Genomic DNA, 16,152 nt, shown 5'->3' on the forward strand with positions numbered 1-16,152 from the left:
TTGGATCAACCTCATTTTTGAGATCAAACCATAAAACTATCTGGAAGAATGGGTGGACGGCATAGATGAAACATAAACATCAAGATGGGGCCACAGAGCACCGACCACTAGCCACTGGCTAGTGGCGGGGTCAGTAGCCCATCCATTTCCGGACAAAACACATATATCACAGTGGGCCCCAGTCTTCACACTACGCCTCACGACAAAATTACAAGATACGTGACGCTCTGCACTAGCGCCGGACCGAGTGCGAGCATAGACGCGTCGGACGCAATCTGCATCTATAAAACCATCCGAACCAGCAGGATTTTAAATACCAGAGCAGCAGTTATCTTCCTCTCCTCAAATTCTCTCCCCTTCCTTCCCTTTCAACAGTGAGGATCAGATCTTTCCATCTAGACAAGTCTATCTCCTAGCGGGAATTTCACAACATCGATCCGTCCGTCCGTCCGTCCATTTACGTATAGGGGTGATCTGGCCCATTCATATGGGCTCCCATCTCCGAATTCCGAACGAAAAAAAAGAAGCCACGACATGGAATCTGGAAATCTGATGAGTTGTCGGTTGAGGATGGGTATGTAAATACTCCATATTTTGAGGTTTCTTTTTTTTTTTTTTGTTTTTAAACGGTAACTTCTGCCGTTTGGCTGTGTTGGTGTAATAAAAATCGTGCTCGGATCTGTGGTGCAATAGACGGCTGTGATCTCTCTTTCTGAGCTTTTCTGCTTCGTGCATCCACACAAGGATGCAGGACAGTCAAATGTATGATGCCGACGCGGATTGTGTACTGATCCACGCCGTCTATTCGTTTTATGAGCTCATATTTTTCTATTTTTTAAAATTGAACATATCCAAAGACGCAAGTGGACCACACCATGGGAATAATGACGTCCACCGTTGAAAACTTCCTAAGGCCCATATTGTTGTTTATTTGTCATCCAACCTGTTCATATGTTCACACAGAGGCCAAATATCAGCTTTATCCAAAAATTCTGTGGCCCTAAAGAAGTTGTTACCAGTAGACATTTAATTCAGACTATTTTATGTGGTGTGGTACACAGTTTTCGATACGCTTCGATTTTAAGTTCAGGGCCTAAAATGAAATGGAAAAACAGATGGATGGCGTGGATAAGATAAATTCATTACGATAGATCCCACAGAGTTTACTCAGCAGGCAATCAGCCTCGGTGGGCGACATCCATCAAAATGAGTAACAGCCATACGTGCATACGTAAATTACGTGCTGACGTGCATATGCACTACATGCACGTATTTCCTGCGATGCTGACCTATCAGTGGTACCGTGATGCTGACATATCAGTGGTACGGCTGTACATCAAGCTGAGTCGGGTCGAGGTGAGCCAAGCTTGGCTTGGCTCGTCCAAGCTGTCTTCGGGCTTGAGCAGGCCTAGAGATTACCACCAGATATTTAGATTGTTTGCTAAACCTTTGGAATTGAATTCGAGGTTAGCTAGTAGATCGATTAGAGGTGAGCATATCTTGAGTTATGTTAAGCCTCCTCCAAACTTGGCCCAACCTAACACCCAATCCACACCGACTCAACCCAACAACGTGATTCAATCAACACCCGACTCAATCCCACAACACGACCCAACCAACACCCGAGTCAACCTAGCCATCCGATCCAACCGGCACCCGACCCAATTCCCAAATCAAATATTCAAATATTATATATATATAATATTAGATAGAGCCATAGAGGTACCTTGTTGTTAGTGCTGAGAGAGAGATAGAGACTTTAGAGCTCGGGCATGACAGGTTCAATAAGAAAGGAAAAGAGTAATAAAGGGATGGATAGGTAGGATAATATTTAAGTTTTAACTTTTTTTAAAAAAAAATAATTAATAATATATATATACACACACACACACATAAATATTGTGATATATATATATATATATATATATATATATATATATATATATATATATATATATATATATATATATTCGAGTCAATTCGAGCTCGAGCTTCGATTTAAACCGATTTCGAGTTGAGTCAAGATCCACTATTATCAAACTCAGCTCATTTTCAAAATGAGCTAGGTCATACAAAACTTGGCTTGCCTTGAGTTATCGTTTAAGTCGAGTTAGATCGTGCCAAGCCGAGATAGCTTTTTGAGCCAGCTTTGCTCGTGGACAACCTTAATCAGTGGGCAAGTCGTCCCATTTAGATATTAGGCCTTGACATTGTTCTAAGCCAATGGGGTGGGGACTTCGCACATCTGGCCCAACAACTTCCACCCATGCTTGTCTGTGTAGTGGGCCCGAGCCTCGGCCTACATTTTCACTCAATGGCTAGAAGGTTGCGCATAGGGAGGTCCTTGGTACTAGGACTCGGGTCTTACTCAGTTAGACTCGGACTTGATTCTGGCTCAACCTTGTAGGAATATGCTGCTTCGGCATTTTGTCAGCTTTGTTTTGGTGACTCAGATCAGTAGGCAGAGCATGGATTGAGTCAACTTACCATCTGACCATTAGTAACAATGTGATCCACTTGCTCGGTGGACCAAATTATTTTTGGGCGAGAAAATCTGGATAGTCATACCCACCTGAAGGACAAAGGTGGATATAACACCTATTGGCAATGCTGGCCCACACACACACATGTGGGCTTTGTAATGCTTGGTAATATGTCGTACCATTTTCTGAGTAGAGCTCATATTGGACTTAGAGCCTTAAACAGAGTGACTCAGTCAAACTCGGTCAGGCTGAGTTGACTTAGTTATGTTTTAAACTATATATGTAGGCGTGCACACGGTTCGGTTCGGTCCGGTTATGGGGTGAAACCGAAACCGAACCATTCCTAATGGTTCCAAGAAAATTGGAACAGGAATCGGATCGTTTACACCCTAGAACCGAATCAGAACCGGACTGTAAAAACTAGTTTGTTTCTACGGCTCTGGGCTTTTTATAATCCAGCCCAATTGCATGTTTTTTTTTTTATAATCCAGCCCATGCCCATTTAATGAATGATATAGATACTATGTGAGGTGTACAAAAAGACATTTACGGAAACAATTAAAGGGTGCATTGTAAACCATAAATCATGAGTCAAATAGACAACTAAAATACATTATAAACTCATAAAATAGATGAGTCCAATTAAGCACGCTGATAACATGATAATCACTGTCTGGTTCCAGATTCGGTTCCAAGTTTGGTTCTACAGTCTGGTTCTAGGTTTGGTTTCAAATTTGGTTCTACAATCTGGTTCATAGTCCGGTTCGGTTCTACATAACCCAAAACCAAGAACTGAAATAAACTAATCAGGTCTTTGATTTTTGGAACTGGAATCGGTGCACTTCAGAACCGGACCAAACCATCCGGTTTAGTCAGTTCCGGTCCAATTTACCGATTCCATGTGCACCCCTACATGTATGTATGAATTCAATACTCTTTGGCCTGACGTTCCTAAGATTGCTGACTTCAAATTTCCAATTTATAGCTCCTGCCTATTCAAACATGGATAGAAGACGATCACTCTCTCCGTCTGTCATCGTCATTGGTGCTGGATTTGCTGGCCTTGCTGCTGCTCGTGCTCTTCATGACGCTGCTTTTCAAGTAAAATAAGAGATTTCACACATGTTCTTATCTAGTACTATCCATCAAAATTGTCTCTGATCCAAATAAAACTTCTCATTTCAGGTTGTTTTGTTAGAATCACGCGATCGACTCGGTGGCCGTGTGGACACTGACTATTCATTTGGTTTTCCCGTCGACATGGGTGCCTCATGGTAAAATTCTCTCTATAAGTGCTTGGTTTTATTCACCGTTCCGTCGCCTTGTTTTATAGTAAAATGTGAAAACTGCCCAACATGCCTAAATGGATGTCATGTATGTCATTGATCATGCTTCGGGTTGCATGGGGCCAGTAAAGAGAATCCCTTGGCACCATTGATTGGAAAGCTTGGATTGCCGTTGTATCGTACTAGCGGCGACAACTCTCCGTTATATGATCATGATTTGGAAAGGTAATTCTCATCTCTACTGCATTCATAGGAATCTTCCTTTTATCATTTTCTTAAATCTCTATTCACCATTTCTGTCACGCCCCAAACTCGGAAACCGGGCTCACAAAATTTTCGATCGCCGAATCCGGCGCCGACAGCCTCCGTAGAACCCCATTCTCGGCTCCCAGCCCCCATTCGCCAGGTTCCGATCTTGGGATGCTACAAGGAGGATTTTCAACATCAGTTTAATTCGTAATCAGCATAACTAAAGGCATAACCCATAAACAACAACCAAAAACTCCATCACATTTCCACTATGATAAAAAACTTTACAAGTACAATGCGCATAAAGGGAAATACAATGGTGATAGACCAAAAGTTCCAAAAAGATCTGCTACGTGCCCAAGCCTCAGCGCTGCTGCGATCCCACGTCACCTGCACGCAACGGTCGTGCATAAGCTTATAGAAAGCTTAGAGGGTGGTGAAAGTGTATGCTCAAGGTGGCAATGCAGCCATGCAGTATCAGAGTAATGTGGAACATGCTGATGAAGGCTAAGAATACCATAGTCGTACCAAGGCCATGCGGTGTAAAGAATGATGTCGGCCATACCAAGGCCATGCAATGCGAAATGCAACTCAAGCATGCAAATCCTCATCTAACTCCACATATCAATATAGCTCAAAATCTGGAATATACCCGGGGTCTAGTACACTCCAAGCCAAATTGCCGCCCCATCGAACGCAATAAGGTGAGTGGAAAAGACCTCACTATTCGCCTGCCAATATCGGGATCGGCTCGTCAATAGTGGACCCATTCCTCGAGCTGGTCAGACTCAGCCTAGCATTGCCCCCTACTCTCGGGCGGGTAAGGTTGCACCCCCTTCCAACCGACCACGACACAGTGGAAAGCGCAACCGTTTGGTAATCGGCACTCAGCGCTCATGCACCCACTCGGTCTAGACGTTGGAGCAACCTCTTGGTACCATAAGGGTTTAGGGACTTTCACCCAGGGATATCTATCGCACCCCATGTAGAACAATATTTCCGATATCCAAAACTGCCAACCACGACACGTCTGTGGAGGCTACGGCCCTGATGTCGCTAGGGCGTACAGTAATTATATCACACAATGCGAATGCATGAATCACACTATCCAGTCATACAGCTATCTAGTCATGCAGCAATCCTGTGCGTATCGTGCGCTCATGTAGGGCAACACCCCCTATACGGGAGCCCCTAAACCATCTGCCCGAAGGCATATGCTATGATCAATCATTTCTCATATCAAGCATACATATGATGCATATGATTATGGATCATGGAATTAAACATGTTATATGGGATGGATGATAATCATAACAAAGATGGGCCTAGACGGCCTACACATTAGACGTACGAGCCTAACAATGGGCCCTAGGAAAAGTCATAATGCGGACATTTAACCACACTACACTTGCAATGTGGACGTCAAACCAACATTGCTCCCAAGGCACGACTGCCACAAATATCATTACATAAATCATATTGGGATTACACATTGCAATGGACCTTAGGTATATCCCATTGGGCCTTCAATATATCAAATGGGCCCTATCATATGGGCCTCATATTCATCAAGTGGGCCACATCAATGGGCCACACCAATGGGCCTTATGTGCATTGCAATGGGCCATAACCCGTGGGCCCTAGAATAGATCAAATGGGCCTAATCTTATGGGCCTTATGTGTATCAAATGGGCCACACCAATGGGGCCCCAAATGCACATCAAATGGGCCTCAACCCATAGGCCCCAATACGTCTTAATGGGCCTTAAACCATGGGCCCCTAATACCTCAAATGGGCCTCGACCCATGGGCCTTACATACATATCAAAGTGGGCCTCAACCATCAATAATTTATATATAATAAATATATATATATATATATAATATAATATACAATACATATAATATTAAATAATATTATATATATGTACATATATATACACACACACGCACACACTCACACACGCACGCACTCCACAGGCCCACCGTCCCTGGACGGTGGGGATAAAACACTTACATCATTGCCTGGCCCCACCGTCCGCCTGGACGGTGGCCACATAACACATACATCACTGTGGGCTCCATGTGGGGCCCACCATAACATTTATTTTCCATCCAGACCGTTGATAAGGTCGCTTGGACCTAGGTGAAGGGCAAAAACAAATTTCATGCTGATCCTAAACTTCTGTGGGCCCAAAATGGGATTTCAATGATAGAGGTTCAATCCCACTGTTTCCTATGGTGTGGGCCACCTGAGTCTTGGATCAGGCTGATTTTTGGGGTGGGCCCACGTCAGGTAGTGGCCCACCCTATGAACGGATTAGATGGTAAATAAACATCAAGGTGGGGCCCACGGCTACAGCCGTGGGTGGCTGTACGTACGTCCGTCCGCCCGGACGCCGTGCGCAGGCGCTGCCTGCTGCGTCTGACACAGCAGCAGCAGCTGCTGTGTTATCTTTTATTTATTTATTTATTTTTTATTTCTGTTTTTCTGAGGATTTTGCAGGTGGGGTCCATATTTTGACAATCCACACCGTCCAATGCCATCCCATGGCTCAGCACGAGCAAAATAAGTCCAATATCGGACATATTTTGGCGTATAGGAAATCAGGGGAGGTTTCAATGGTGAAAACCGCCATTTGGTATGGTATGGCCCGCCAAGACCTCTGGTTGACACCATCTTTTGGTTCAACGCCTAAAAAAAGGATGGGAACGGAATGGGCGACGTGGATTGAAGACATGCATCAAGATGGAGCCTACACAAGTGGACCACCCCCTTTCACTTGAAACTAAGCTAATATTTGCATTTTTTTTCAACAAAACGTCCAGCGTCCCTGGACGCTGGACCTTTGTAAACACATTAGAGGTGGGCCCTGCTTAGGTGGGCCACCTCATGGAGGATGGTGTGGATACTATGCACAAAGTGGGCCCCACTTGTAGATGGCTTGGGTAGGATGTATGCTTCAGGGTGGGATCCATCCAAGTGGGCCATACAAGCATGTTATGATCACACATAAAAAAAATGAAATAGAGAGGGAGAGAGAGAGATAGAGAGAGAGAGAGAGTGGGACCCACGTGATGGAGGGACCCCGGCACTATGGGCCCTCCCTTGCACTAAATCATACATCAAGTGGGTCCCATTATATGTGGGTCCATGAAATCGAAATCCAACGGTGGAGATCCCTTCTCCACTAAAAGAGACGGTCTAGATGACCCTAAGCAAGCAAGGAAATAAACATCATGATGGGGTCCATGGAGAATGGCCCCATCATGGAATGATCATGATGATCCAAGTGGCCCATCGGCCACATCTTAGGGTCCAAAGTGAGATCCAAACCATTGATCAGTTGGCCTCACTTGGCCCATCTTAAAAACATCAAAATCTACCCTATCAAAACACCCACCACTTGATCTTTTTACTCCCTTGGCTTCCTTAGCTCCTTGTGCTTCCTTTTGATGGAGGAAGATAAGAAATGGATGGTTGAGATGAGAGATCTAAGGATGGAAAGGTGGGCCACACATGAGCATTTTTCTCACCATGGGAGGGCTTGGAGAGGTCTTACGTATGAGATTTTTGTTGCTTGGAAAAGTTGAAAATGAGAGAGAGAGACTTGTAAGGGAGAGAGAGAGAGGGAGTGATGGGTGATGGAGTGATGGATGGGAGAGAGGGATGGGAGTGTAAGAGATTTTTGACTTTTGTGGCTAATGGTGTAAGAAAAGCATGGGTTGTGTAAGAGCTTTTTAACTTTGGGGCTTGCTTGGGAAAAGGTGAAAGGTGATGTGTACTTGACATGATGGGATTGATTGATTGATGTGACACCTTGTAGAGATTTTTTCAGAATTCGCACGCGCGGCGTTTCCTCGCACCGAACGCTGGCCCACAACTCCCGACCAGGGTATCACCTCGGTGCGCAAGTCGCGGCATCGGAACCGCGGCGACGACGCGGTCGCTAAGGTATAAGTCCTGGGTTGAGTTGACTCAGGTTGTTGGCACGAGAATCCAGGTCACGCGCAAATACCGGTTAAGGGTCGAAGGTTGCCGGAATTCGACCGGAAAGACCGCGGAAGCCTATGGAACGGTACGGTATAGGATACGGGACTTACAATTTAGCAGTTCTTGCTTGATGGCCCACCTTCTGGTTATCTGAATCATTCATATGGAAAAACCGTTTCTTGCAATCGAGCACCAAATAACACAAACGATATAATTTGAACTGATTAGGAAGATACATTGTTTGCTTTTGCAGTTTTGCACTGTTTGATGTCGATGGGAAGGAAGTCCCTCATGAAGTAGTTACAAAGGTTGCCAAGGCATATGAGAGTATTCTAAAAGAGGCACGTCTTCTTTCCTTACCATCTTAAGGACGGACTGCTCATATGTCTTAAACATTATTAAGCTTTCTCTTTCGGGTAATTGCTAAAATTGTTGTGACTTTAATGATTGCAGGTAGAGAAAATAAGGCAGGAAAGGGAGGAATGTAGTGAAGACATATCCATACTTCAGGCCTTCTCTGTTGTTTTAGAGAGGCATCCCGATTTAAGGTTTTCAAGATACCATATTTTCTTTTCTTTATTTATTTATTTTCTTTTATGTAATGTTGCTATTGTAGTTTTCTTAATTTTGAGATTCTGTAATTTGAAGCATGAGCTTAGTTGCAGGTTGGAAAGGCTTGCCCACAACGTATTGCAATGGTACTTGTGTAGAATGGAAGGTTGGTTTGCTGCAGATGCAGAATCCATCTCACTAAAATGTTGGGGTCAGGCAAGTATTTCTTGCTGCTAATTACGTTGGCCATTGGTCTTTCATCAAATGGCTGTGATGATCTAATTGGGGATATGTTGAGACATGGCCCATCCCTTGATTGGGTCAGGAGAAAACACACACACACACAACAGTACCAAGCAGTTGTGACATGACAGCAATGAACATGCCCATCTGATGATATAATAACATTAACACATTCTTCCTGATAGTAAATACTCTTGATGAAATTCAAAACATGTCAATGTCCTGCATTGCTAATTATATGTTTCTTTTGTGTAAAATGCAGGAAGAACTGCTCTCCGGTGGACATTGTCTCATGGTCCGGGGATACCGACCTGTTATAAATAATCTTGCCAAAGGGCTCGACATCCGTCTCTGTCATAGGTATGAATAAAATTTGTATTTGATAGGACAAGATTTTTTTATTTTTTATTTCAATACTCTGCATAGAGTGATGTTCTACTTACATGCACAAGATATTATACATGGCTCGGATTAAACCGTCCAAATCGTTGGCCCCTCTTTAAATTAACCATGATAGTAAGATCAAAATGACCCTATTGACCTAATTGAACGACTGGTGGAAATCTAATGGACAATTATAATATTGAAACTTTGCAAACTCAATGAACTGATGTCCATTAATCAGAAGTGAAGACCATCTAATTAAAATCAGGCTTTTGGGCTATACCCCATTGAAAGTGGGTCCGCTCTTTGTGTTTTTGGATGTTGCTCTCATACTTCTCATAGTAGAATTATTGTGCCATCCATTTGTTGCATTCTCATGCATGAGCAATCTCTTATCCACATTATGTCTTTCAGGGTGACAAGAATCACTCGACGCTACAATGGAGTAAGAGTCATAGTCGAAAATGGTAGAACGTTCGTAGCCGATGCGGCTATCGTTGCAGTCCCAATCGGAGTTCTCAAGTCCAAGTCCATGAAGTTTGAGCCAAGGCTTCCAGAGTGGAAAGAAGAAGCCATTAAGGACCTCGAAGTAGGAACAAGAACAAGATCGCGTTGCACTTCGACAAGGTCTTTTGGCCAGATGTAGAGCTCTTGGGTATCACAGCGCCAACTTCTCATGAATGCAACTATTTTCTCAATCTTCACAAGGCAACTAGCCATCCCGTTCTTGTGTACATGCCCAGCGGGCGGGTGGCAGACGACATAGAAAAGATGTCTGATGAAGAAGTAGCTAATTTCACATTTCAGCGACTCAAGCAAATCCTACCGGATGCTTCTGAACCGGTATATATATTTTCTTTTCTTTGCATTCTAGTTTAGGCTCTGACTTTTCAAGAACTGAATTAAAGGATATGATACTACTTCATTTGCCACCATTTTCAAATGGTGATGCCTCAACCACTACACATCCAGACCAACGAAACTGGCCGCGTTCTGAATGGTGGAGATCCTAGAAATCATGAGGATCGGATGATCTTAACTGTGTGATTGTGCTCATCGTTTGACATTTTTCATAGCAATCTATTCGATGGATACTGTTGGAGTGTTTGGATCGCTCGGTGTGATTTTCAGTATATGATCTATCCACATTGGACCCATGGTAGGGAAAAATCTTGATGCATTCATCTATATATTATACATGATATTGCGGAATTGATGGCTAATGCATCAATAATGGAGATATAACATAATAATCTTAAGGCGTACTTGATATGAAAGACATTCTAGATGCCTCAATATCACCGACGGAAATCTTAATTTTCCACACCTCACACATTTAGTATAACCTTTAATGAGACTAGTATTTTATCTCTTGTGTTGGTGAAGGGACTAAGACATGTATTTATAAGAAAGAGAGCAAGAGAAGCGTACCCATCACACTTTTTTTCTATAGCATCTCCACATTGTAGGTTTCCATATCTGACTTAATAACCGTGAATAGGGACCACAGTTCAAGCGTCCCGCCCCCAAACCTATTTACAATGATCACAACTGCAGTGGGGTCCACTGAATCGCTCAATCTGAATAATCCAACTGTCAAATATAAACCAATGACCACGTGTGACCCACCTTATAAGAGTCTTACATCATCTGCACAGTTTCTTTATAAGTTGTATGCCTTGAGCCTAGTGATTGTCCATGAAGAACACATGAAACTGAAACATTAATATATACATATACATCAATCGGTTTATAAATACATTCATACATATATTGAACACTGGCGGTGTCCAATATCTTTTCCTTGTGGCCCTTGTAGCTTCAGCATCTCGTCTCCCACTGGGGAACAGACGTGAATTCGCTTGGCTCCTATAGCTATAACTCTTTGGGGAAGTCCCACGAACTTTATGAACAACTAAGAACCCCCGTCGATAATCTCTTCTTTGCAGGGGAGGCGACCAGCACAAGCTACCCGGGAACCGTACATGGAGCTTTCTCAACCGGCCTGATGGTCACGGAAGATTGCAAAATGCATGTTTTGGAACGGTATGGCGACTTGAATATGTTTCAGACAGTCATGGGGGAAGAATTCACGTCTGAGTCTGCCCCCCTTCACATTTCCCGTATGTCATTCCCATCGGCTACTCTGATGCATGTAAAAGATTGTTGAGATAGTACCCCCTAAAAAAAAAATATCCATGTTTTCACCATTGTCCAAAGAACATGGGAAAAATATTTGTTTTCCCTTAGATTCTTGGATGTTTGGTATGTTTGTAATCTACATTGTAACATGGCTTAGAACTATAATCAATATGTGAATTCATGTTGTATTGAGACAGAGATAGAGAAAGGGAGAGAGTGAAGGGAATTTAGTATGCAGAAAGTATACCAATTTCCTTTGTTTGTATTGCTTAAAAATTTCACTTGAACACTGGGCTATAGTATGCCAACTTCATTAGTGTATGTGTTTAATGATCCATTTGGCAGAATATGCTGCATGTGATCCTATTAAATATTAGGGGAAGTGGCACATGTAACACACATATAAAGAGGATGGGAGAGATAAAATGGAAAATTTTGTAACAAAGGTGAGTGATACAACATAGGGATCGCACAACTCCTAGTACAAGACTAAAGTAATATATTCTCGGTGAGACCGATGTCAAATTATAGGGAGTGTGAAACACAACTAGAACTAGTTTAAACTAGTAAATAATTTGTCTGAATTTTTAATCCAATTGAGATAGGATGAAAACGAATAAAAATGACTAAGAGTCCAGGGATTCACTTCTAGTAATTACAATGCCTAATTTATTGATTTATCTTCTATAATTCAACTAAAAATTGAATTTTGATTCATTCTAATTAGAAGATCAAATAGTTAAACCAATCTCAACATCCAACAAAGTATGATATCGATAGAACGATTCTCTCATGAAACACTGGGACATTAATCGTAGAGAATTTAAAGTATTTATTGTGCCTGGAATTTACAATAGATCAATAAATTTTATAGATTGATTCATTCTCTAATAAAGCATTGTTGTTGCACCTTCAAGCATCTGATATAACCAGAGTTGACAATAAATCAAAGATAAAATAACACAAAAGCTTTAAAGTAAAATTCAAATATATTCTAATTAATTATCATCATGAAATTCCAAAAATATGAATCAATAAATTAAAATATTCCAATAAAATTAGAAAGCTCCACCCTTTAGCTTTAGCTAAGATATTAGTTAGTCATAGCTAACTCTAGAACAAAAAAAAAAAGAAAAAAAAAAAAAGAGAATCTACTATAACCCGGAAGAAATTTAAGACAAAAAGGCATTGTCGGCACTTCACCCAAGCCTTCTCTCGCTCTCCAACACCCTAGAGATGCTTTGGAACGTCTAAAATAACTTCCTAAATAGATGGGAATTCCGCACTTTCACACTGCCCTTGAAAATTTGTGAAGTTTCATACTTACCACCAATGTCGATCAATGCATCGATTGATACTCTAATAACTTCCAGCAACTAGAATTCAAAAATTTATTAACCGTCGATTGATTGAACTCTGCCCATCGATACATCGATAGGTCCAAAAATTGTCCAATGAGTTTTTTGAGAAATTCAGTAATTTTCAATCGATCGGCCATGTTTGTCAATTGGCCGATCGATCGGTGGATCTATCAATCGATCGATAGACGGTTCTCTAGTGTTTATGAGAAATCCACTCCATCCATTTATTTTTTCAGCTCATTTAAGGGAATGGCCCCCAAAAATGAGGTAGAGCCAATGCTAAAAATGGGGGCCCACTTTGGTGTTTATGAGAAATCCACTCCATCCATTTGTTATTTCTGCTCATTTTAGGGCATGACCCCCAAAAATGAGGCAGATCCAAGGCTCAAAATGGCCCCACAATGAGCCCAAGATATTTTAACATTGGCCATTCTTTCCCACCATTTCCTATCAAGTGGTTCATTTGAGCTTCAAATTCCTCATTTTTGGGCCAAGAATTGGCTCATTTTTTACCCAATGCTAAAAAATGAGCTCTTAAAACGATGGACCAGTGAATTTGTCATAAATAATCTGTGGCACTACTAATGTTTCAATGATGGGCGTTGAATCCTCAATCTTTCATTCACTTGGCCCACGTGAGATATGTATCTGCTTCATTTTTGGGCCATGTCCTAAAATGAGCTGGAAAATAGATGGACTGGGTAGATTTGTCTCAAACATTATGGTGGGCTGCACCTACGGTCAAGCAACCCTCTCCCCTGCACCTAAGTGCCCAATATGTCGTTTTTGTGCAACCCTTACCTCCGCTTACATCAGCCCACCTTGATGTTCATGAGAAATCCTCTCCTGTCATCTGTTTTACCAGCTCATTTAAAAGAGCGGTTCCAAAAATGAGGCAGATCCCAGGCTTAAATAGGCACATGATGGCTTAAGATATTTCAATGGTGCACATAATTTCCCACTATCCTATTGTGTGGCTCACTTGAGCTTAAGATCTGCCCAAAATTGAGGTAGAGAAATAGATGGATGGGATGGATTTCTCACAAACAAGCTGTGGCCCCTCACAATGTTTCAATGAATGACATTCAATCTTCAATTTTTCTTGCTTGCATTGCCAACTTAAGCATTGAAATATTTTCATTTTTTTGCCATGCTCTAAAAAATAGATAGATTTCTCACCGAATCCTTGTCGCCCGTCTTTTAAAATACGAAAGACGGATGCATGGCATGGAGAGTTACATAATGTTGCATGTGGCCCTTGGTAAGCAGGAAATGATATACGTGGCATACAATCCTAACTGTATTTCTTATCAACACCATCCATCGTTTTAGATCATTATTTTAGGACATGAGCTAAAAAAATGAGGTATATCCAACTCTCAAATGGACCACATCACAGGAAAATAATGGTGATTGAGCACCCATCATTAAAATCTTCCTAATGCCCACTGTAATGTTTGTTTGACATCTAGCCTATTTGTTAGCGGACACTGATGATGGAAAACACAAATATCAGCTTGATGCAAATTTTTTGTGGCTCCAAGAAGTTTTTAACTGTGAGCGTTTAATCAATGCTGTTGCTTGCGGTGTAGTCCAAGAGAGATTTGGATCTGCCTCATTTTGAGATCACACAACTAGAAAAATGAATGGAAACGTGTATAAAATACATAAATCATGACGGGCCCACACACCGCTCTTCAGACTTGCGGTATGAGTATGCAATCCAAGTCGACCCCCACATGTAATTTGTAACGAGCTTCACGCATAAACCGATTGCAACGGTGGCAAAATAGGAGGGTAGAACCGTAACTTGGGAAAGGTAAAAGTAAGAGAAGATGTCAAGTACAAATATGTGCAGCCAATCAGGGATAAAATTGTCTTTTCTGCACTTAAATGGCTACGTACATTTAATGCCCACCAGTGCAGGCAGTTGTAGGAACTCGGGCAGGCACATCGAGCCCAATCCAGTCCAGGTGGGCCAAGCTCGACTTGACTTGCCTATACTGTAATTTTCCTCGAGCTCAACATTGAAGCTTGACTTGTTTGTCAAATCTTTCAAGTCAAGTTCGAGCCAAACTAGTGGTTCGAGCCGGGTTGAGCTAGTGATAAGGTAAGGGAAACAAAAGAAAGAAGGGAGACTGATAAAGTTGAGTAGGGTTATTTAATTAAAACTTTAAGTTTTAATTTTTTTTTTAAAAAACTTAAATATATATTATATATTTGATATATATAATATATATTATTAAAATATATTACTTAATTCGAGCTCAAACTTCGAGTCGAGTTTGAGTCAAGTCAAGTTGAAATACACCATGGTCGAACTCGACTTGAACTCAACTCGAGCTTTCGTAAACAAGCTTGACTCGCCTTGAGTTGACCTTTCAAGCCGAGTCAATTCAAGCTAACTCGAGCTGAGTGAGCTAATAGAGCTAGCTTGACTCGTGTACAGCCCTAGTAGAAAGTATATGAAGTTGATAAGTGGGTTTTAAGAAATAGTTTAAAGGAAGGAGGTTTATTGTCCATAGCTGAAAAGATAGGCGGCCATATGGAAAACTCTCAAATATAAATAAAACGATTATCATACGGGTCCGAACATCCACGGCGGGAGCGATTGGATACTGTATGCTTTGAAACGCTACTGAAGTGATGTGGCAAAATGCCATTGCTGGATGCCAAGCGGCTGTTTCCTTTCAATAAATACTCTTCCAATGCAGATCTGTTAGCGGATGTTTTTCCGTTTAGGCCGTGAATGCACTCGGCCACGCACCGACGTGGATTTCCTACCAAAAGACATTCCAAGAAGTTCTTGGTGCTGGGAACCAGGTGGGGCCCACCATGATGTTTGTGAGAAATCCTACCCGTCCATCTGTTTTTTGAGTTCAAGTCAGACTTGAAGCCAAAAATGTACAGTTTGTAGAGCTCAAGTGGGTCAAAAAAGTGATAATTGAACTTTCACAGTTGAAATATTCGTAGGCCATAGAAGTTTTGAGTCATGCTAATATTTTTTTAATTCGGTTCATCCCAGTAGGAATGAAGTTATTAACGGTATGGATGGATTGTAAACATCACTGTCAAACCCAGGTAGATTTTAACGGTAGGAATTTCCCTGACCACATTTCCTTTAGTACGGCTCGCTTGAGCTTTGGATACGGATCTTTTTTTGCATCATGTCATTAAATGAACTAAAAAAAACGGATGGAGGGGGATGATTTCTCACAAACATCACAGTGGGCCTGGGTTCCCAGCCCAGGAAGAAATCTGCGTCCAGAAAAAAATGCAATGTGGAGTTTAACGGTACGTGGCCAAGGGAAGCGGATTACGTAAGTAAACTCTGTGGGGTCTACCGTAATTTGTATATTTTATCTAATCTGTCCATCCATTTTATAAGATAATTTTAAGGTCTTAGCTCAAATCCTAAGCATATAAAAAGCTAAAATCGACCACACCAAAGGAAACCG

General features: G+C 41.8%; 1 pseudogene; it reads left to right on the top strand.

Moving 5' to 3' along the window:
* Nucleotides 1-331: 331 nt before the first annotated feature.
* On the top strand, nucleotides 332-11,525 carry LOC131243215 (polyamine oxidase 2-like; annotated as a pseudogene).
* Nucleotides 11,526-16,152: the final 4,627 nt, after the last annotated feature.

The sequence above is a fragment of the Magnolia sinica genome, chromosome 1 (genome assembly GCF_029962835.1).
Source record: "Magnolia sinica isolate HGM2019 chromosome 1, MsV1, whole genome shotgun sequence".
NCBI lineage: Eukaryota > Viridiplantae > Streptophyta > Magnoliopsida > Magnoliales > Magnoliaceae > Magnolia > Magnolia sinica.